Source organism: Coffea arabica, chromosome 6c (assembly GCF_036785885.1).
Source record: "Coffea arabica cultivar ET-39 chromosome 6c, Coffea Arabica ET-39 HiFi, whole genome shotgun sequence".
Classification (NCBI taxonomy): Eukaryota; Viridiplantae; Streptophyta; class Magnoliopsida; order Gentianales; family Rubiaceae; genus Coffea; species Coffea arabica.
The window spans coordinates 57,982,394-58,004,127 of record NC_092320.1 but is presented as its reverse complement, the minus strand read 5'-3'; the positions used below and the strand labels follow the sequence as shown (position 1 = coordinate 58,004,127).

Genomic DNA, 21,734 nt, shown 5'->3' with positions numbered 1-21,734 from the left:
TGAACGTTTCTATATCACCAAAGATTATGTAAAACTGATTACAATCCACTAATGTGTCACTGTCATGTCGTGTAATGCATTTAGCAATTTGTCCAACATACCAGTCGATTCAGTACACTAATGTCTTTGCTCTTTGCTTGACTGCTATCAGGGTCTAGCACGTGCACTTCTTTCTCTGAGACACCAAAGCTGTAGACAAACCAAGACCCCTCTATGCATACTGGCACAAGTATCTGCGCCAAATGAGGTATGAAAAAGGTCAGACAGGTCATTCTACATAACCGAGTATGACTATGTTTTGAATGTTTAACAGTCACATAAGAAGTTTTGGATTAAAACTGATAATTGCATACCCAATCACAATTTGCAGGATCAACCCCCGTATTGTTATTGCGAACCTTGAAGAGCTTTAGAAGCTTAGCAGATAAGCTGGCATCAGAGAGCTTGTCGAATTTTCCCATTTTTAAAATTCCTTCCTGCAACCAATAACATAGCCGAGTGAAAGGTGCATAGAAGACATTAATAATGGTGCGTTGGATCGTAATACCAATTCAGATATGATGATGAGCATCTTTAACACAACTGTAGGATGCAGTCCAAATTTCAAACTCACAACTGCAACAGGTTCTACGATGTAGCGTTCAAGCTTCCTAATTTTGGCAGTTCTTCCACCCCAATTCATGAGACGGGCAAACATATCAATCACCTAATCAATGGCAAATGGTGATCAAAACATATAATTGAGTGTTGCTTGGGTGAGTTTACGTATGACTATTCCAATCAATAGATACATAATCAAACTTTTTGACTAAAAGTAATGAACTACTGACCCGATTAGACACATGCATGCCATTTTCCATTGTCTTCAAGTCAAGCCGAGTCAGCGAAAATTGATACATTTGAACAAGTATGTCCCTATCACATCCAGGACACAATTAAACGATTTACTAATAATTATTACTCCTACTCCAAAACACGAAAATCTGACTAATGTATATGAACTCCAATCTCATCCATATTCAATCTGTTTTTCTATGCCATCTTCTTATGAACCACACGCGTACTTATTGTAGTGAATGGATCACAAGATCGAATTAATAGTTTTGTCAAGAATCTTACTTGGGATTTTGGTCCGGATCCCATGCATATGCAGCCACATTTTTTTCGTATAGGCTAACTGTCACAGGTGCTGGTAGAATGAACTCTGCTGACCGCAGAACAGTGCTCTTCTTTGTTGCACGTGTAGACTTGTGCTTCACCTCAACGTCAAGGCCTCCTACAAAAGACAAATAACATGCATTTCATATGACATTCATTTGTTGTCGTCTAACAAATTATAAGGTATTTTGCTTCATTCTTCAGACACAATGCAATTAGCAGTCATCAAACACCAATCGATTATTTTTCAAATGCAATGTAACTGTCCTAAGAACTATTTGTACAACTCTTCAAACACACTGTAACTAACACTTTTCAAACAGTTGTGATAAATTTTCAAACACACTAACTTCTCAATAACTAATTTGTAACAGACTTCAATCACACCATAACAGTATGCTAAACTAACTGTTTCTAAGAGTTTTCAAATGCACTTTGACCAATAAATAAGTGAGTATCAACCTACAAACACACATTTAAACAGCAATCATTTAATATGGAGTTATGTTTGAATTTTGGAAACTGTAACTTATCTATTAATTATAATGACTAACAGTCTCCAATAACATTCAACTTTCGTCTAAATAATCACTCATGTAACAAGTTACAAACACTTCGTAACTAAAATTCTTCAATTACATCACCTGCATTAATTATGAAATAGCTTTCCGGTAACTATTGTACAATAATGTAAAATAAATTCCGTGACTAACGATCCGCGAATATGGAGTTGTGTATTCAATAGAGCAAACTGTAACTTTCAGGTTACTATTTCGTGACAAACTTCAAGCACACTGTAAACATTCTTCAAACATACTAATTTTTAATCTATAAGTTTCCACATTTTTTGGTAACAATTTTTAAACACACTGTAACTTTTCAATAACTATTTTGTAACATTTTTCCACTGCAATGTAACTAACATTTTTCGAAACACACTAACTTCTTAACATGAATAAAGTCATACTTTCATAATATGCCTAATTACGTTTGTTACATCAACTTCATATGTGTTTCATATCGGACAGGGTATGACAGTATGCTTAACAAGTTTTCGATGATGACAAGCCAGAGTTCAGACCCGTGTACGTAGCATCATGATGGTATAAACACAGTTACCGTATATGATAATAGATGTTACAGTCATACTACATGAATTACAACCTTATGAATAATAACAGTATACCAACCTTTCCGCTTTCGACCATATGATCGCAACTTTCGTGGCATTTCTTGCTCAAGCAGATGTGACGTCGATGCACTGGCGTGCAAAGGTGGTTGCACCGTACATTGACCCTCTTCGGCAGGTTCTATGACGTTTGACCTGTATTGCTCCTGCTCTTGCTCTTGAAGCTGTATAATGCTTCCTTGCGCAGTTGTTGTCATGGTGGTCCCTTGTTCCAATCCGCGACTGATGTTATCGGGTACGACTGATGAGGTAGGAATTGGATTCTCCACGTCCATTACATCTTCATTCAGCTCTGGATCTTGGATACCTTCAATATTTGTCCTCGTATTGGCATCGTCTTTCTCGGCCTGCGCTGCATTATGCTCGTCTTCATCAGACCCTTCCGCATCAATTTCTTCAGCATCATCATCCTCGTCGTCTGCCCCTTCTTCGGCAGATTGAAATTCCGGCTCTTCTTCGGTATCAGGACTCTTGTGCATTGTATAGTCCTCCTGTACAGGTTTTTTTCCTTTGTCCAATGCTTCAGTCCCAGAAGTGGAAGCTTTTGCTCTCGGCTGAGAGGAGAGGATTTCTGCAATCTTCAATATCCTTCGTTGGCTACTAACAGCAATGTTATACAGCTCATTTAGCTCAGCCTGCAGTTAGATGATGAAATTATCAATCCATAAATGAGCCACATGCTCTCAACAATTTCATACAATACAGGCATATACAATAGTACATTTACGCAAAGGTTCTTAATTTAACATTTGAATTGCGGCCATAGGTTCTATAACTGTAACTTATATACTAAAAAATAAAATGGTCACCCGGGATCATTGAAACTTCATACATTTATAACATGATTGGCCAAGAGATCACTATATTTCTGTATTTCCATTCATGTGACTTAATTTTTAATAACTCTCTAGACAGGGATGTAATATTGGGATTGGTATCACATATTAACATGATACTACAACATGAATGAAGTTGATAGGCCTATCAATAACCAATAACGTTGCTTACAATATGCAGTAATTACGTCTAATCAAACAACAAATTTCATTAAATCATGGAACAGACCCACTTACACCGATATCGGCGTGCCCGCTGTTCATCAGCATTCCTACCAAATCAGGGGGTAGTTCAGTACTCTGCCCATCATATTCATTATCTTCCGGATCATATTGTCCAATCTTTAACAACAAATTAAACCAACCATTTCAATAGAAAAGCCACGCAATACATAGACCACTACCTTTTATATGAAATGAGATCAATAATATATAACATTTTACCAGTTTTCCTTTTCCATAAGCTCCAAGATTTTTAATCTCAAGTGCATCCCTTTCAGAGATCAGAGCATCTGTCCATGCCTTAGCTCGCGGAGTAGTCCTCGACACTTTATGCTTCAGTATTTGTACCCGATCAAGATAATGAATCTGCAATACAATACAGTAATTAATTCAACTGTAGATAAACTTGACCACACTGTTAAAACATCATCGTAGACGCATTCATTTGAGCATAATCTAATCAATCCATCGCACTGAATTTGATAAAATGTGAAAATACAGACAGTAGTTATGAAGGCACGCAAAACTAATTGACTCTCTGGTGCACTGTGTAACAATTAGAGCATATTTTCGTCATGACTACAACTATCTAATCTTACCAGCAGAACGAAGATACAACCGCCAACGTATTGGTGCTGCTTTTCACTTTTCTTTTGCACCTCTAGCACCTTATTGCATAGTACGATCCTCACATACTCAGCCCAGTTCAATCTGGCTACCCTATCAACCAATTGCGTACAGTTCCAAACCTTTATTTTGTGCTCGGCTCTAGTGGTTGGAGCCAGTAGACATCCACAAGAAAATGCCACGAATAGTCTTAAGAATTCTTCCCCTGCATTCATGGCTACCAACTCATTTGGGAGCTCATTCCATTTGTATGTCCTACGACTTGGTCCAGTTCCCCCAACCTCGGTTGTATCGGTGTCTTCAACTGGAACGGGACCTTCGTTCGGGATCCCCAGGATTAAACTGATATCCTTTGACGTTAAAGGTAGCACACCATCTCCATGTACATTTAAACTGCTCAATGTCGGATTAAAGTTGTCAACAAGCCAGGTAGCTATGCCACTAGGAATCCAGTGACACTGTATGTCTAGCAGCCCTCCAAATCCTATGTCTCTAATCTGCTGCTTCTTAGTTTCATCGATTCGTGAAACTAAACTTGACATCTGCTTTGGCGAGCATCGGATAGTGTACTTCTGATTCTACACCATTTTTTAGATATATGCATTAGACTAATATAAGTTTCATTAAATGTTTGATGAATCATGCCGTGTATTTACCTTGATTTGAACCCGTGCTTTTCGCAATATCGGCTTTCCTAGACGTTCCATTTCTTTCTCATACTCTTCTTTCTCTTTCAAATATTCCTCCTTTCGCTTCCTCATTTCTTCCTCACTCAACTTATTATATGCTGCCCGGGCAATGTCATTGTACTGCATTGAATAAATAAAATCAAAAAACACGTTAGACTAAACACAAAATAATTGCTCGTTTCACTATTTTTCCCTTAGGCACCCCATCAGTTCAATGATTCTTCAGTTTATTTTGCTAGGACAGCATACCTCGGTCAGCTTAACACCCTTCGCCGAAACCGTGTGTTGATACTCTTTCCTGTCCACATTCAAAACTCCAAAGTTATATGTGCTATTTAGTACCATTATTTTTCCCTCATATTCAATAATCTTACCTGAACTTCATCCATGGATTCAATGGTGGGACTGGTTCTGCGACCTCGCTTGTTCCCGCTGTAATCAGTTCTTCCTCCCCACCTAAACGATCATTCCTTTTACTGCTTCTTTTCCTTCCCATCCTGCCCCTGAACAGTCAACATTGTAATGCTGAATAATGATGCCAAGTCTAACCTGCCAAGACCTTACGCAAGCATTGGCCACTTACCTATTCGATGAAGTGGGTGCTGCACCGTGTTCTGTACCACCACTTGTTTCGGCGAGTTCTTCTCTGTCTGCTTCCTGAAGTGTGCTTCCTGCTCGCGTTCTTGCCATTGTAAACTAATGTTTTTAACAAACATATTGCACTTCAGTTCCAAAATTTTTTTTCCAGCCACAGTCATAACATATCATGAAGTACTGCTAAACATAATATATGAGCATCAAATATTAGTCACGCTAGTTATAGTACAACCTGTAACATTTTTTCTCACACTCAGTAACTCATTCTTCACAGTTTGTTATTTATTCCAACTGCCACTAATCTACATAATCTGTTGTTCTACCTATCAGATTGTACTTCATCCATCAATTTCTTCTTCTATTTATTATGCTACTGTACAATACCAATGCAGTAGAATAAGGGGCCATCCAAATTTATAGTATCTTCATGAAATTCTATAGACCAGTTCTATTATTGTAACTTCTGATCTATTACGTGTAACAACTATCAAAGATGATGTCCAACCACAACAATTATTGTACAAGTAATCTTCCTTTTCACAATTTGTTTGTCTCAATACCAAATTTTCTGGTTAATTATCCCTCATTTAGTCATTTCATAATCTATTCCCCTGCCTATCAAGTTCAATTCAATCACATTCTCCTTTATTTATCACCCTCTTCAACAATATGAATGAAGCAACAAACCCGTTAAACAATTTTACGTCATTGTTCATCCAATTTTACAGTGCACTTCTCCTAGTGTCACTATTAAATGACTGCGTGTAATGACTATCCAACATGATGTGCACCTACAATAACTAGTAAGATTCTTAACCGTTATTCCACACTAACTATGCTAAACCTCATGATTTGTTATTCCGTCTGTCTCACATTGCCAACTTATAACCTACTCTCGTACTCATTCACTTCCAACCTAGAAACTTGTCTCTCTTTATGCAAGTAAACCAATAACCTGTAACATCAATGTAAAAGAAAATATGAGAAGCACAACTGAGTACAAAACATTAAAACTCTGTTATTTCTCTGTACCTGTTAAACCACAACATGTAACAATTATCCAACACTGTGTTAATGCACACGCCCTAATACAATAAACTTACACCAATCAAGACACAAATACGACATCTCAATTTCAAAATAACATTTTCATTAGCAAGTATGAGACGCACAACTCAGTACAAAACATTTGAACTCTATTATTTCTATGTACCTATCCAACCACAACATGTAACAATTATCCAACACTGTGTTCCTGCACACGAACTAATACAATAAACTTACACCATTCAAGACCCAAATACGACATCTCAATTTCAAAATAACATTTTCATTAGCAAGTATGAGACGCACAACTCAGTACAAAACATTTGAACTCTATTATTTCTATGTACCTGTTCAACCACAACATGTAACAATTATCCAACACTGTGTTCGTGCACACGAACTAATACAATAAACTTACACCATTCAAGACCCAAAAACGCCATCCCAATTTCATGATAACATTTTTTCAATTATAATCTGCATCCATTTTTTCAATACTAACTATCGAACCCATGCACACATTTTCTCAAGCAGTTGTGCCGCACGATTTCCCCCTTCTTTCCCACTCTCACTCTGTCATGCTCAAAAACTAACTCATAATACTCCTATCATGCTGCACTTACTCATTACTATACACAAAATTGTGCTCACGTGATATCCCTCTAAGCGATCATCCTACTGTACGCCAACAACATCCACAAGTAAGGTCCTTCAACAAGCATGTCAAATCACACATGTTACTGCATCATCGTAGGCCTCAAAAAAATTTGAATACCTGACTGATTTTCGGTCGTTCACTACTCCCGCGCCTACGATCTTCCGCTCTTCAACCTTGGGCTCACCTTTCTTCTTCTTATAATAAATCCGAATCACCAGAAATTTGTCCACCACTCCACCACTTCTTGCTTCTCCTTGCTATTTTTTCAGTATCCAATGTTACACTTCCACAGCTTTTCGCAATGTCACGCCGGAGAGTGTTGCCAATCTCGTATTTTCCCCTCTTATTTCTCCCTTCGTGGCTTTTCGCATGCAACTGCTTCGTCTGGTTTGGGTGGGAGTCTAAGTGCGGCTTTTCATTTTCAACCTTTCGATTTGGGCGGGACTTTGCTTACTAGTGGTCATAACGTTCCGTTTCTTGCCGTTACGGTCAGCAGAGCATAACCATTTTTTTTACTGTCTCACTTAATAAAACGACGTCGTTTTGGGCCAAACTGAAGCCTTTTGACGTGGTTTATTTCTGGCCTTACCTTTCTTTCTGTGAGGGGACCGTTCAGGAGCGGTCCTTCTGAAATTTTTTCCGATCGCATTTTATTTTTTTTGGTATTCATGCTTCTTTGAGCCTATTCTTGTTTGTTGTAAATTTTGCAAAAGTTGATCAAAGAATGTAATTATAGAGAAAAAAAAATCAGAATCAATTAAGTTAAGTCTTAGGTATATTCTAGATTTTGACCTTTTGGGTTTTTAAAAAAAATCTAAAATCTAGATGTAATAGAAAATGAGAACAGTCCCTATAACCAAGATAATACAATCTTTTAATTATAGAATAGTATACCTATTTATGGTTTTTTTAATTTAATTTTTGTATTTATTTAGCATGCAGTCGTATTTATTATTCCTTTACATTTTCACAACGTCCAGTTTTTTTTTAAAAAAAAATTAGACTTGGGAACCTTTAATAGTGGTGGATTTAAAGTGGGGGCCCGTGCCCCACCAAAAACTTCTACAAACTCACTTTTTATAATGTGTTCCACAAGTCTTAAAATTACCTGTCGCCCTATTGGAAAACTAAAGGAAGCTAAGCCAGAGTCAATGGAAACTTTTAAAAAAATAAAAAATAAAGAGGTAAATAAAATAGTAAAATAACTGAGCAACTAGTACTTTTATTCTTCCTCCATCCTTTTCGAGTGTCCTGTTTTCACCATCTGGATAATCCAAACAAAGAATCATCTTTTCAAAATCAACACAACTTCTTAAGCTATTCCATTTTACCATTTGAAAAACTTACTTTTTTTCGTGCCACTAGACTCAGAGAATTTAAATGTGAGGGCCAAGTTTAAGGTTCATCCAAAATCACCACATTCAAACTTAATAAATACATTTTTTCTTAAAAAGTTGAATTTCCAGAAACAAAAAATCTCAATTATGGTACATAGGGAGTGCAAGATTTTCATGGCCAATTTTTATATTTCAATTACTGCTTTTTTTTTTGTTTGTCATAGAGAATATTGGTTGTGCTTATGACTTTATTTTTTTTTCATTGGACTTGTTTTTTAGCATCCAATTCTTTAGCAGATAATTTTTCATGTTCATCAGAGTTCAAACATAATAATCACATGTACGGAGGAGGGAGTGTAAGCAAGAGATCTCGTGTTCGAATACTTTCACTTACACTAAAAAAAAAAAAATCACGTGTACACATAACAAGTTGAAATCTCAGAAAGTGACCCTTATACTTGGACAGAGGTTGTTAAATGAATACAAGACAGATGGTGACAGGTACACACGGATAGACTGATTAAGTTATCACTGAACACTGATATTTCAATGATAACACAGACAGCACCGTACGTTATTGGCGGCACATATGCAATTCTAGCGAATTGGTGGCCTTTATATTTCATTACAAAGTACGGTGCAAATTGAAGCAAATAGTAGGCTTTCAACATTTGTAGAAACAGTAGCAAGCAAGATGCTTATGATGATGATCATGATCGCCAGCCCAAGTCCAAATACATTTTCCGGAGTAAGCATGCTCTGTATACTTGCAATAATTGTAGCACCTGTCAGGGTAACAATACCCGGACAAGTACTTGGCAGGCCTCTTGCAAAATGTAGCTTCAGCCATTGGCATCTCTGTATGAAACAACGCAAAAGAGAGAGCAAAACATGTAGAGTTAGTCCAAAGTTTATAGTATATATCAGGGATCTAGCCCGTCCACCAAAGGGATAGGTGTTTGTTAGTACTATAGGGTATGGTTCTTCTATGTCATTTTTTGTGTTAATCTTTATCCCATTTTCTATTTTTATGCCACATGTATTGTTACTTGCAACACTATACATGTATACTTGCAGTATAATTATATGTGACGAGAAATTAGAAAGTGAGAGATAAAATTCAAGAGCAGAATACAGGGCAAAACTTTAAGTAAAAACATTTATTAAAGGGCATATGGTGCATATGTATACAAATTAGTTCGTAAAATTTGATTGTGAGTGTGCATATATATGATACACACTTATAACTATTCTAATTCATTGCTAGTGACAACCATTTCTGTTTGTTATACTTGAAGTTCTCTAACTAAGAGAGAGGTAGAGACAAATAATTAAAACTTTGGGAATGTACAAATATACGCCATTCTATGCATGTGTTCACCATTTAAGACTATAGAAGTGTAAACTCTCTTACTAAAGACTAGCTACAACTTACCATTTGGTAGGAGGAGGAGGAAGCAGATGAGCAGGGCAAAGAAGGTTGCGCAGCAAAATTGAGATTTAGCCATCTCCGATATCTTATGTTAGCTATGCTTGTGAGAAAACAAGTAAATGATGATAGCTATTTATAGCAAGAGACAGTGAATTTTCCAAAACCTAATCGTTAGTTGCGTTGAAACTTCTTATCGCTGAGTTGTTAAGAGAAAGCGACAAATATCAAAGAATTAAGAAAAAGTCTAAGTCAGAATTAGCTTACGAAAGGAGTTTAAACAAAGCATCAACACCATTAAGATTTGAAATTTTTAAGTCCAGCAATTTCTGACCTCTTTTAGTAGAAAAGAAAATGACCATTAGCATAATGTCACTAAGTATAAAATCATCTCGTTGCTGGATTGTTGGTTACATCATTCTCATATACAATCGATGAACGGAAAAACTCACCATGCATGCTACCTAAAAATCTGTGCCTTGAGAAGAATAATGCTTAAATGAAAGCACATTTTGTACAAGAAAAAGTTTGGTATGATGAGTTTTCTTCTTCTTCTTCTTCTTCCTTTTTTTTTTTTTTAATTTTGGTACATCAATTTAGAATTTATAAGCCACAAGGCAGAAAGGACGGCAGCAATGGATACTTGAACCCCATATCCCTCGTGTTTTCGATGCACATTCTTGTGCTTTATTTTCTCACAACCAAGACTAGCTAGTAAAGGAAGATGGAATATAAGTTTTTAGAATTTTTCTTTTACCAATGATCCACTTAATTTTTTCTTGAGATTTAACCATGTCCATTATTTGAATTTTACAAAGCGCGTGGAACAAAAAAAAATCAAGGATGATAAGAATTTAAAGCGGGACATACATAGCGAGCTTTTCAACCACTTGATATACGTTGAAATTTGAATCATTCATATCCGTGGAAGATCAAGCAAAACGAAATATACGAATTGAATAAGATGCTTGATAAGAAGTTCAGCAAACATCACTTATCCAAGGACATAATTAATAGCATTAAGACCGGCACAAACATTGAATAGATCAAAAGACAGCTTAATTTCCTACCGTCTTAATAAAATACATTGATTTATTTGAGGATTACTATATACGTGAAGACTTGAAATCTTCTAGCAAGTGGGCTATACACTTTGCATGGATTACTGATCAAGTTGTAGTGAGGATGTTGATAGATCATTTTCTTCATCAATCCATGCATGAAGAAACCACGTCAGCTCATCTAAGATATTTAGTAAACTTGAAAAAGGTGAATTGAGTATAGGAACAACAGTTGTGTGTATGTGCTAAATAATCAATTGGTTTGTTTAATGACATAAATATTAATGCTGTAGCATGGGACAGAATTGTCGAACATACAACTAAACTTGAAAGTACAGTGGCTGATTCTTAGCATCAATTGGTCGAACTAGAGGACCACATGGGCTGAACCAATTTGGACCCTTGAGTCCTAAATAGAGACATTCAATCCCAATTTGCCACTTAAAGACACCTAACAAAATAGTTATGATATATATATTTTTTAGGTAAATACCTAGGACCTGTAACTGATGAAAGCACCTAAAAATTCTACTAATATGCCAAGACACATGCCCACAAGATTTCTACTCGAGTAAGTTTACTTCTATTTATGAATATCTTGAATGATTGATTTTGTTGTTAGCCTCAGATTGATCTTTTGGGAACATTTTTTTTTTGCATAAAAATTGAATTTCATTAAAGAAATTGTTGAAAATTGTCTAGCATAATTTATTTTACATCACAGAAATTTGCACTAATGGTAGGATAAAATGCAAGAAATAACAGATCTAAAATGAAAAATTACGAATAGATCTGAAAAAGATAAGAAATTTGAAAACGTTTTCTAATAAATTAAATCACTGCAATAATCATCAAATCTACTAATCAACTGGTTTAATAAGTTCAAATAATGATGATGAGATTTATTGATATAGACTCAAGATCCAAAAGAATTCCAGATTTGATAACAAAATTTGAAATAAATTTAAATCTAATAACAAAAAAGAAAAGAACTACTTTCACTAAGAACTCCTAGGGGACTAGAAAAATCTCACTAGGAATTTTTTGAAGAAATAAAGAATCACAATAAGAAATCATAGGTGAGGCTTTATTTTTTTAGAAAAAAGGTAAAAATGGAATATGGAAAAGAAGGCATTTTGAGAAGAGAATAAGAAGTAGAGAGAAGTTGGAGAGGAGGAGAGGTAGAGAGAAGAATTTGGGAACAAGTTGATCCCTCTTTTTGTTCAAGATGCATTCTAATATTTGATGATTTGAGTTGGAGGATAATTCATCTTTGCTATCAGAGGGACTATGAAAAGAGGTAGGGGCAAAATATGAGCCAAGTTAATAATTGTGGGGAACTAAATTTGGACATCCTTCGCAGCATAGTGTTATTCTAAATCGTTGTTAGTGTCCTGTTAAGGATTAACGCATACTTTTGTCTTCCTTCGAAAGAATCGTTTTCTAATTTCAGCCCATAATTTTCATGGTTTATTGCACGTAATTACTTTAGTTCAATGTCTTTCCCTTCTTCAAACGCCTTGTGTTCGTAAAATATGCCATTACTTGTTACTAAAAATTAAACTACAGGAAAACTCTTTAAAATTTTGTTTCTTGAGAAAGATCTTGTGAGATCTGGTGCTTATTTCATCAATTACTTGAAGGCTTACCACTGAAGAATCTTGTTTTGATCGATTGTTTGTGAGATTAGTCTACTCACTGCACTCAAATCTTTTCTACTGTTAGATTCAGGGTTCAAATATCATGCCCGCCAATTGGAGGTGGAAAAGGTGTGGAGAGAGATGGAAAAAAAAATCTTGCGTAACTTTGACATGTATTAGAGTTTTTGGAACTTTGAATATTTTTTTTTAATTAGTTGATTCTGACTCTAAGAGTTTGGTTACGTCATTATGGATTTTAGCTCTCCAATGCAAAAGAAAAAGAAAAAAGAAATAGTATAGTATAAGTCATATCACTGGTAATCTTGAAAACCTAGTTTGGTAAATAATTGGAAATAGTTCTTAACCCTGATATAATAACTTTTATTTGATCCCGTCTCGATTATCTTCAGGAGACAAAGTCGCAGACAATATAATATTAGAGGTAGCCTGCCAACTACACCAAACCTGTACGCTAATTAGTAATAAGTTTGGATAGTTGACTAATGGCATAATGTCCTTGATTTCGATCCACGCATGTATTATATTAGCTCTACCAAATCAAACTTTGCATCCATAGTAATGTTCACACTACACCAATACGCAACACACATCAGGCTGTTATAATAAATGAGAGTCAAATTATCAAGTTGCGTGAAACATTTATAACAAGAAACAGACACTTTCTCTCGTAGAGTTTTCTAACGAAGTCTCTTCTATTCTAAGAATTTCTAATGAGAGTTTTGTTAGTTTATATTTCTCTTATTGATCTAGATTTTCTCAGATTTTATTGTCATATTGAGATTCCTTAATTAATCATGTCAGATTTCACATTAACATTTGGATTTGAATTAGTTTATTAGCAGATTTAGGAGAAAGTAAGTGGTGCAATTGGAAGCATACATAGATGATCATGGGACTACAAGCCCTTTATCTTTTAAAGATTTTCTGAATTTCACAGTATAATATTCTCTTGACTTTTCACATCTGTAGTATCTAATTTTGTTCTTCAAATCTATTTGTATTCGTGTATAGTTGATGTAATTTCTATTATATAGTACAGATTTAATGAATGATGATATTTTATATATAAAAAAAAACACTTTCTCTAGTTTTGCTCTAAAAGGATGCCTCGAGATACTATTAGAGTAAAACTGAAATATTGCAGCCGGATGTAAATATTAGGTGACGCCTCCTTGTGTAAATGCCATTCTTGGAAACAAAATTTTCATCCTTTTAATTCAAAAGCACACGGAGTAATTAGGTATTAATCTTCAACTTCCATATTCAAATTTTAATTGCCTGTGTGCAAGACATAATATATGCCACTAAAAAAGTCGTTCAGATAAAATTATTCTTCCCCAACGTTTCTTTGTCAAGTAATCTTCCTTGTAGCTTCAGCATGATTATAATATATAAGTCAATATATCTTTGATAGTGCCATTTCTTTAGAAATAGTTTCTTACTGCTCGCATGATTGTTGAAAATTTCAGAGAAAATAGCACAATAGTATGGTATGAGCAAATTTCCAAGGAATGGCACGATTGTACGTATGCATACATAAAAAACAAAAGGATGAGGAATTTTTTTGTATTTCCTTTCTTTGTTTCCTCCTTTGTAACTCGTAAGTGAAACAAAGCATGGCGGAGTCACGACCAAAATGGTGGAGTCATGACCAAAATCACGAGGGACAATTGTTTATTGTTGGGCAATATAAGGATTGAATTGAGAGTCAACAATATTGATGGTAGTTGGAATTGGTCAAGGCTCAATTGCTTTTCTCATGTTTGAGGGTAATTTAGGTGTGGGGGGAATTGATAGGATATTAATTGTTAGTTATTTTATTATTAATTTCCCCTTTGTCCTTGCCAAATAGTATTTTAAATGGTTGATATATACTTATATTTGGTATTTGGACCTATCTACAGGAAATGGAATGAGAAAGTGCTAAAAAAGGGGACCTGTTGGAGAAAGTTGCCACACATGTGAGAGACTCCAAACAAGCTTCACAAAGCAGACGGATGGCATTTCCTTTTTGCTGATTAGGAGTTGAAGTGTTTGAGGAGCAAGAGGAAACGAAAAGAGAAAAATTCGGCTGGAGCTTACTTGTAGGAATTGGACTCTCACTTTGTGCGGGGACCACGGAGAGAAGAAAGGCATTAGTCATTTGAATTGAAAGGAAACAAACGTGCAAAGGGTTGTTTTTGTTCCTTATTCGTGGGGACCACTGGATAGATAGCTTTAGTCATTTCCTTTTGGCTATATAAGGACAATCGTAAGAAAGGCTACGGGGAGTTTTTAGCATAGTTTAGTTTTATTCTTTCTTGGTTCCTTTGATGGCCTGGACCTCAATTAAATTACGTGGAGATTTTCTCATGAGGCGTGGCTAAATTCTCATCTAGTCGAAGGCCAACTTGAAGGTGCGGTTCCAAATATCTGTGAGATCGAATTAATTTTAATTATTTCTTTTATTCATTGGTATTTGTACGTTTCCTGATTTAATTGCTTATGTTTGTTATGTTATTTGAATGTCAAGGGTCCGATATTCGAATTAACCTGATAATCTAATGCCATATTAATTGATTGAATCCGTAATTGTTCAATTGATTAATACCAGTGGCGACTAGCGTGATTGGTTTCATGTTAGGAAAACATATGATCTAACTTAAACAAACCCTCGTAGCGTATTTGTTGGTTAGGGTTGGGCTTTTCTAATTATTAATGCAATCGAGTAATTAAATCTTACGGTCGTACCTAGGGTTATTTCTTGATTAGAAAAATAGTTAACAGTCGTACATTAACTATCGAGAAATTAAGGAAAGACTGGTTGTTCATCGCGTGTATGACAACTATAACCAATCTATTAATGAGTAATTGAATTATCTTTGCATCGATGATCAGTTGAATGGACCGTGTCTGAAAAGTTGCACCTTTGGTTAGAGTCGTATTGTTTATTGATTATTTCCTATTTATTTCTTTTAGTTGTTTCATTAGTTAGTTAATTAGTAATTTTATATTCTCCAAAAACCCCTATACTTCGAACTCTGAAAGAAATAAGTTATCCCCAGTCCCTGTGGATTTGACCATGCTCACCGCCATATACAAAATTTGTATTTTTCTCGAATAGGTAATTATTATTGCACAGGCTCGACATCTTGTCAATTTTTGGCGCCGTTGCGGGGGACTTGTGCCTGATTAATTTGTTTCTTTTTTAGTTCATCTTGTTTTCATTTTTTTATTTATTTTTCTCTTATTTTTTTAATATAGTTTATGACTGCCAACATTCCGTATTTTGATGATAGACTGGACTTTATTCCTGAATGGGGTTATGAGACTCGTATTTTTCCTAATGATCAATGGGCCGGTGCAAATTGTGGAACTTGTTTTGCCTCAAGCTATTCAACCCACACATGCCCCGCATTTCAAGATAATCTAAGTGCTCCAATTGATACTTTTGGAGATTTTTTACCTCAATTTCAAACGTGGTATGACCCTTACTCAAACAGGTATGATCAAGGAAGGTGGGATAATTTCAATTTTCATTATGCGACCAGACCAATGGATTTCAACAGCAAGAGTCTCAACAACCATCATCCGTATCAGGTATGTCTCTTGAAGAAATGATTGAATTACTAACTGCTAATACATATCAATTTCAACAGGAGACACAAGCGATGGCGGATCAAGTGCAACTATTGACATTCGGGATGGTGGATCAAGTGCATCGATTGGCATCCAGGATAACGCAATTAGCTTCTTACGTGAGTGAAAAATTGCCCTCACAAACCAACATCGACCTTGAAGAAGATAAGAGTGCAATTATCCTGACAAGGGATATGGAGCTACAAGAGTCTCAAGAAAATGGATCTAAAGATGCAACTGAAAAGGAAGTTGAAGTGCAAGAAATGAGACCCTAACATCAACTCGTTCAAGTAAATGAATCCAGTGAACAATCTCCAAATGCGGTGACATCTCCTCCATTCCTTAATCAATATTCTCTTGACTCTTATTTTTCAATTCCTGTTAATGAGATTGACTTTATTATACCAGAAAATTTTAAATTTCATGACAGGAATAAATTAAGAGTGGCGATGGCAAAATATCTTGAACCGATAAATGCATGTGATGGAGGAGTGAGTGGAGAATTCAAATCATTGTTGACCTGTTTGGCCCCATCTACTAGTCCATGGAAGATCGTAACTCGTGTATTCAAGAATTACTCTATTTACGAGGGCTATCAGGATTATATAGAGGATGAAGCACTGAAACGAGCCACAAGATTTTATCCTCCCTGAACAAATATGACAATATCTAGTCAAAGACATTAAAGAAAGGCGCTCTTTTGGGAGGCAATCCGAATATTGGTTTTATTGTTTTTAGTTGTTGATTTCGTTCGTTTTGTCATTTTCCCGTTGGGTAGTATCAATATTAATATTTTCCTCAACTGTGACCAGGTTTTGCAATCTTGGCGTGCCCACGCGGTATTTGTGTCTCCCGAGATCAGTGGACGTTTACCAATTTTGGCGTGCCCGCGAAGTGTTTGGCGACCCAAAAACTTTTAATAATAATAATAATAAAAAGTTATAATAAAAAGAAAAAAATTTTTTAATTCAAAAAAAATTTTCAAATTTGGACAATTTATGCTCGAAATTTTTGAAAGAAATATACATGAAGGAAAAAACCAAAAAAAAAGGGAAAACAAAAGACACAAAAAAAATCTATTTTATTTTTCTTTTTCTCTTTCTTTTTTTCTTCTTTCTTTCCTTCTTTTCTTTCTTTCTTTCTTTCTTCCTTCTTCCCTGTTGCTTTCCCTTTCTCCCCTTTTACTTTCTTCTTCACCTAACATCCCTAGCGCGTCGCCGCTGCCGCCACCCCCAAGCTCCACTTCGCCGCACCACCATCTCGCCACTCTCTCGACCAACCGTCGCAGCCGCCGGCGCTCCCCTGCCCACGGCCGTCCACCCACAGCGCGCTGAGTTCCTCCGCAGCCGTAGCTCCTCCTGTGCCGCACGATCAGCTTCACGGACGCCGCCACCTCCATCGGCAACTAGGCCTCCATCTCCCTCGCGCGTCTCTACCAGCCGCGCCATCGTCCTCGCACGCCTCTTCCTCCCTCGCCACTCTACCAGTCGCAGCCGACAGCAGCCGACAGTCGAACGCCACCACCAGCTCTCCTTCGCATGCTGGCCGCCGTTGCTGCTGTCCGCCACCTCCTTGCCGTGCGTTACCATTTGACAGGTGGAGGTATTAATTTTCTACCCTTGTTTTGGTATTTTCCCTGCACTTTCAAGTGTTGGGTTTTGTTTTTTTTCGTAGCTGAATTGGACATTTTCTGGGTTCAATTTTAAGGGTGAAATTACATTTACTTGCTGCTTCGTTTGGGGTCTTTTCTGGCATCGATTACATTGTTGAGCTTTCATTTGGTTTTGCCTACTTGAGGCCTCTATTTTCATCAGTGGGAATCATATTTGAGTTGGCTATTTGATTTAGTTTGTCCCTGTGCATTCACCAGTGGTACTGGCGATAGTAGCTGTTTTAACTTTTGTTAGTTCCGTGCACCATTGGTTGCACTTTCTAAGAGGTTTTTGTGGCTGATTTACTTTTGCTTTGATTAAATTTTTGTTGTGCACCAGTGGTACTGGTTGGGGTAGTATAACTACATTTGTTGATACTTGGTTCTAATTGGCGGGCTACTTGATTGCAAACTGCCAAACATTTTGATCTAGTTGTAGTCCAAATTTTGAACTACTTTTGCTGGTTGTGTCGGTTTCTTGGGTCATTTGCTACTTTTGGTAGGTTCCATTGGGTGTTTGCCTGTTCAATTGGAGACAGTTGTTGAGATTTTGGGTGGCATTGTGTCCCAGTGCTGAAATTTGTTCTTTTGATTAGCTAGTGGCACCACTCTCATTTCGTTAGACTTGTTGTTTTGGTGCATTGTTGGGAGCTGTGCTCTGGTATTGTGGGGTACTTTCTGCGTCCATTTATTGAATTGGAAGGCTACTGTGTCCCTTCCTTTGCTTATTACTGATCTATTGTGCCTAATTGACTTGCTTGGGGTACTCTGCCTCTTAAATTCATGTCCTACATCTTTGGAGCATTTGTTGCACTTTTGGACTGCATTGATTCTGAAATTGACTACATTGGGACCGTAAGTGCTTATTGATTGCCATTGCTATAAGTGTTGGGGTATTTGTATGTCCTCTGGGTGGTTGAATTGTGCATTTTATTCGTTGGGTTGGCTTTAAAATTGTTATTGCTTTGAATTTCCGGCTTCCATTATTTGTTGGCAATTGTAGTCTCTTGTTGCTTAGAGTGATATCTCGAGTCCATGGTGAAGCCATGAATGGCACCAGCTCCAGATGCGAGTTGATCCACAATTTCCACCTGAACCGCCCCTATTTTGATGACTTCAGGGAAGTACCGTTGCCCCTCTCCTTCCTTCTGCTTTTATATTATCACATTGAGGGCAATGTGTGAATTAGGTGTGGGGGGGGGATCGTTGTGGTGCTAGTATTTTTGTTTTTAGTTTCTATGGGCTTTTCCTTTATTTTTAGTTAGTTTTTGCCTATCTTTCATTTATTTTCTTTTCTTTTTCTTTCTAGTGATCAGTTTTATATGAATACCAAGTTTTGATGCTGGATTGTTGTCCTAATTCTGCTATTGCCAAATTTTAGTAATAAAAGGGTATCAAGTTGATGTGGTTGAGTTCAGAAACATCTCTTTGGTGAATATCAATAATTGCTTAACTTTTCTAATTTTTAGTTAACTTTTCTAGGCATAGGGAATGATTGTTGGCATTTTTCATGTGAATTGGTCCAGTTATTAATTTTAGTTCTTCATGTTTGGAAATTTGAGGCTGGCTGCTGTTATTTTTAGTTATTGTGTTATATGGTTGTAAATAAGAGTTTGTGACTCCCGCACTTCTCCCTAAGGCGAACCAAAGGGTATCCGCGGGACGCCTGCCTAGCTCTCGCCAGGACTCAAGCAATTCCATTCAACTTATAGCCGGACCACACAATACAAACCGATAACTTAGATACAATAAATGAGCAAGCGTTCAAATTTAATGATAGTCATCCATTCTCCAAACCACACGTTTGTATACAAAATACATTTCGTCCAAAAGTTACATTTCCATACCAAAAGTACAATCCCAAAATCAAAGACATAACAAAAAGTAATAGCAAACCCTAAAACAAAAGTACATCAGGAGGGCTTCTCCATTTTACCTCCGAGTTCACACCTGTTAAGAAAAACAAATTTACAGGGTGAGCAAAAACGCTCGTGAGGCCAAGAACACACATGCAGACACGTAGTCCAGATAACAACCAAATAACAATTCAAGTAATAGCTTGCAAGTAATTAATAATGCCAACAAAATGTAACCAGAAACAATTCAAGGATATGGAAGCTCTCAGGAGCTAAGTTCCACATTTTACCGATGTCATTTGTATATCTCCCCGTGATGACTCTCCATCAACCGGGTTGATATTTTCATATCCGTAGTTCACCACTTACTTCTCATCCGTCCACCATACACCGCTTCGGGCCCGCACGACACTTATAAGGCGATACTTCACGAGTATGCCAAGCGAGATCTCTCAAATAGATCAAACTTATCATGTAATTCTCATGGCTCACCAAGGTTCCCGACCAGGCCCATGCCGGCTCGAGTTCCAAGGTCGGCCTATGAGTTTGGGCGTCCCCCATGTATCATGTAAATGTCGAGGAGATTCACTCCATCGACGTATGCAATCATAGCATACCATGTCATATATTCAAGCATTTGACAGGTTTAAACATGTATTTCAGGTCATATAAACCAGGCAAAGCATGTCAGGCATGAGTCATTTGTTTCAAATGAGGACGAGTGCGATTAAGTACACACTCGACTCCATTTTTTTTTTCAAAATCAGATAGGCTAAACATGTAATCAGGTAAGTCAAGCATGAATCAAGCCTTTAGAGTTCAAGTAGGCATACACTTGACACTCACCAGTTATGCAAGCAAGTAGGTTGGAGAGAGAGTTCAAACTTTCACGGTAGGGTCCTCTTGGAGGTCCTCGTGTGTGCCTGAACATCGAATATTAGATAATTACTATAGGTCCCCAAGTGGTGAGAAAGATTGGACACGAGTAAGGTTCGGAAATATTTGAAAACTTCGTTTGACCTGTCTTTGAAGTTGGATTCTCAAAAGGGTGCAGGACTCAAGTAAAAATCGGATTATTATCCTTAAAATCATTGGTTGGAATCGAGTACGAGCAAAACAATCGCAAAACGAACGATCGAAATCGAAAGAGGGCAGGCCACGTCACAATCCGGCCGGATTTCTGGCCGGATTGGAGGCAGTGGCTAACCTCCCTTTTTTGTCAAATTTCACCACCAATCCGGCCGATAATCCGGCCAGAAACTGGCCGGATTCTGGTAGAATCCTTTGAAATTTCAGAATTTTCGATTTTTGGTCAAATCTTTGAAAAATCATAACTTCTTTTCTACTAGTCGAAACTTGATAAATTTCGTACCGTTGGAATCGTCTTTCCAAGTACTAAAAGTCCTTAGAAGACACTGTTCCATGAATCTAAGTGTAAGGTATTCAAAAATGAGCCTAAAGTTGCTGTTCTAGATTACCAGGATTGAGCCGGGGTTGGTTTTTCGCTAACTTTGGAAATTCGGCAAAAATCACTCGTTGCAAACCGGCCCTTGAAACTTATAACTAAATTAGAAGTGCAAGTAAATTTTTGGACAGAACAAGCGGCTCAAGAATCGGAGTTTCGAGTACCAAGATATGGTAGCTCAAAGTTGGGAAAAATTCAAGACTGTTACAAAATTTCCAGATTTGGTTCCGACTTTGGACCTTTTATTAAGTGTCGAAACGGACTTGGATTGACACCAAATTTTGCAGTATAATACTTCCATATAAAGGGTATCTCTCTATCAAATTTCATGGAAAAATACCCTCGGAAAGGTGGTTAATCAATCAACCAAAGTTTGGAAAAATCCTTAAGGCAATCTGTCCAAATCTAAGATTTTCAAAAATGAGGCAGTCGCCGTATTTTGATCATAACTCCCTCAATTTAACTCAGAATTAGGAATGGTTGATAGTGTTAGAAAATACATTCATAGGGATAAAATTTCACAGAAGAAATAGTTTCAAGTTTCAGCATGCAACTGGTTCGAAATTAAGCCTAAAGTTGCAGCATCATCAAATCATTTTGGCAGAACGGAGAAACGGGACAGCTGAATTCAGA

At 36.8% G+C, this 21,734-nt stretch overlaps 1 long non-coding RNA gene across 1 annotated transcript; it reads right to left on the bottom strand.

The window, feature by feature from the left end:
* Nucleotides 1-8,796: 8,796 nt before the first annotated feature.
* LOC140008928 (uncharacterized) lies at nucleotides 8,797-9,931 on the bottom strand. Its single transcript, XR_011816244.1, has 2 exons — nucleotides 9,796-9,931; nucleotides 8,797-9,218 (listed from the first exon to the last, which is right to left on the bottom strand). It is a non-coding gene; the product is annotated as an uncharacterized lncRNA (long non-coding RNA).
* Between the last annotated feature and the right edge of the window lie 11,803 nt (nucleotides 9,932-21,734).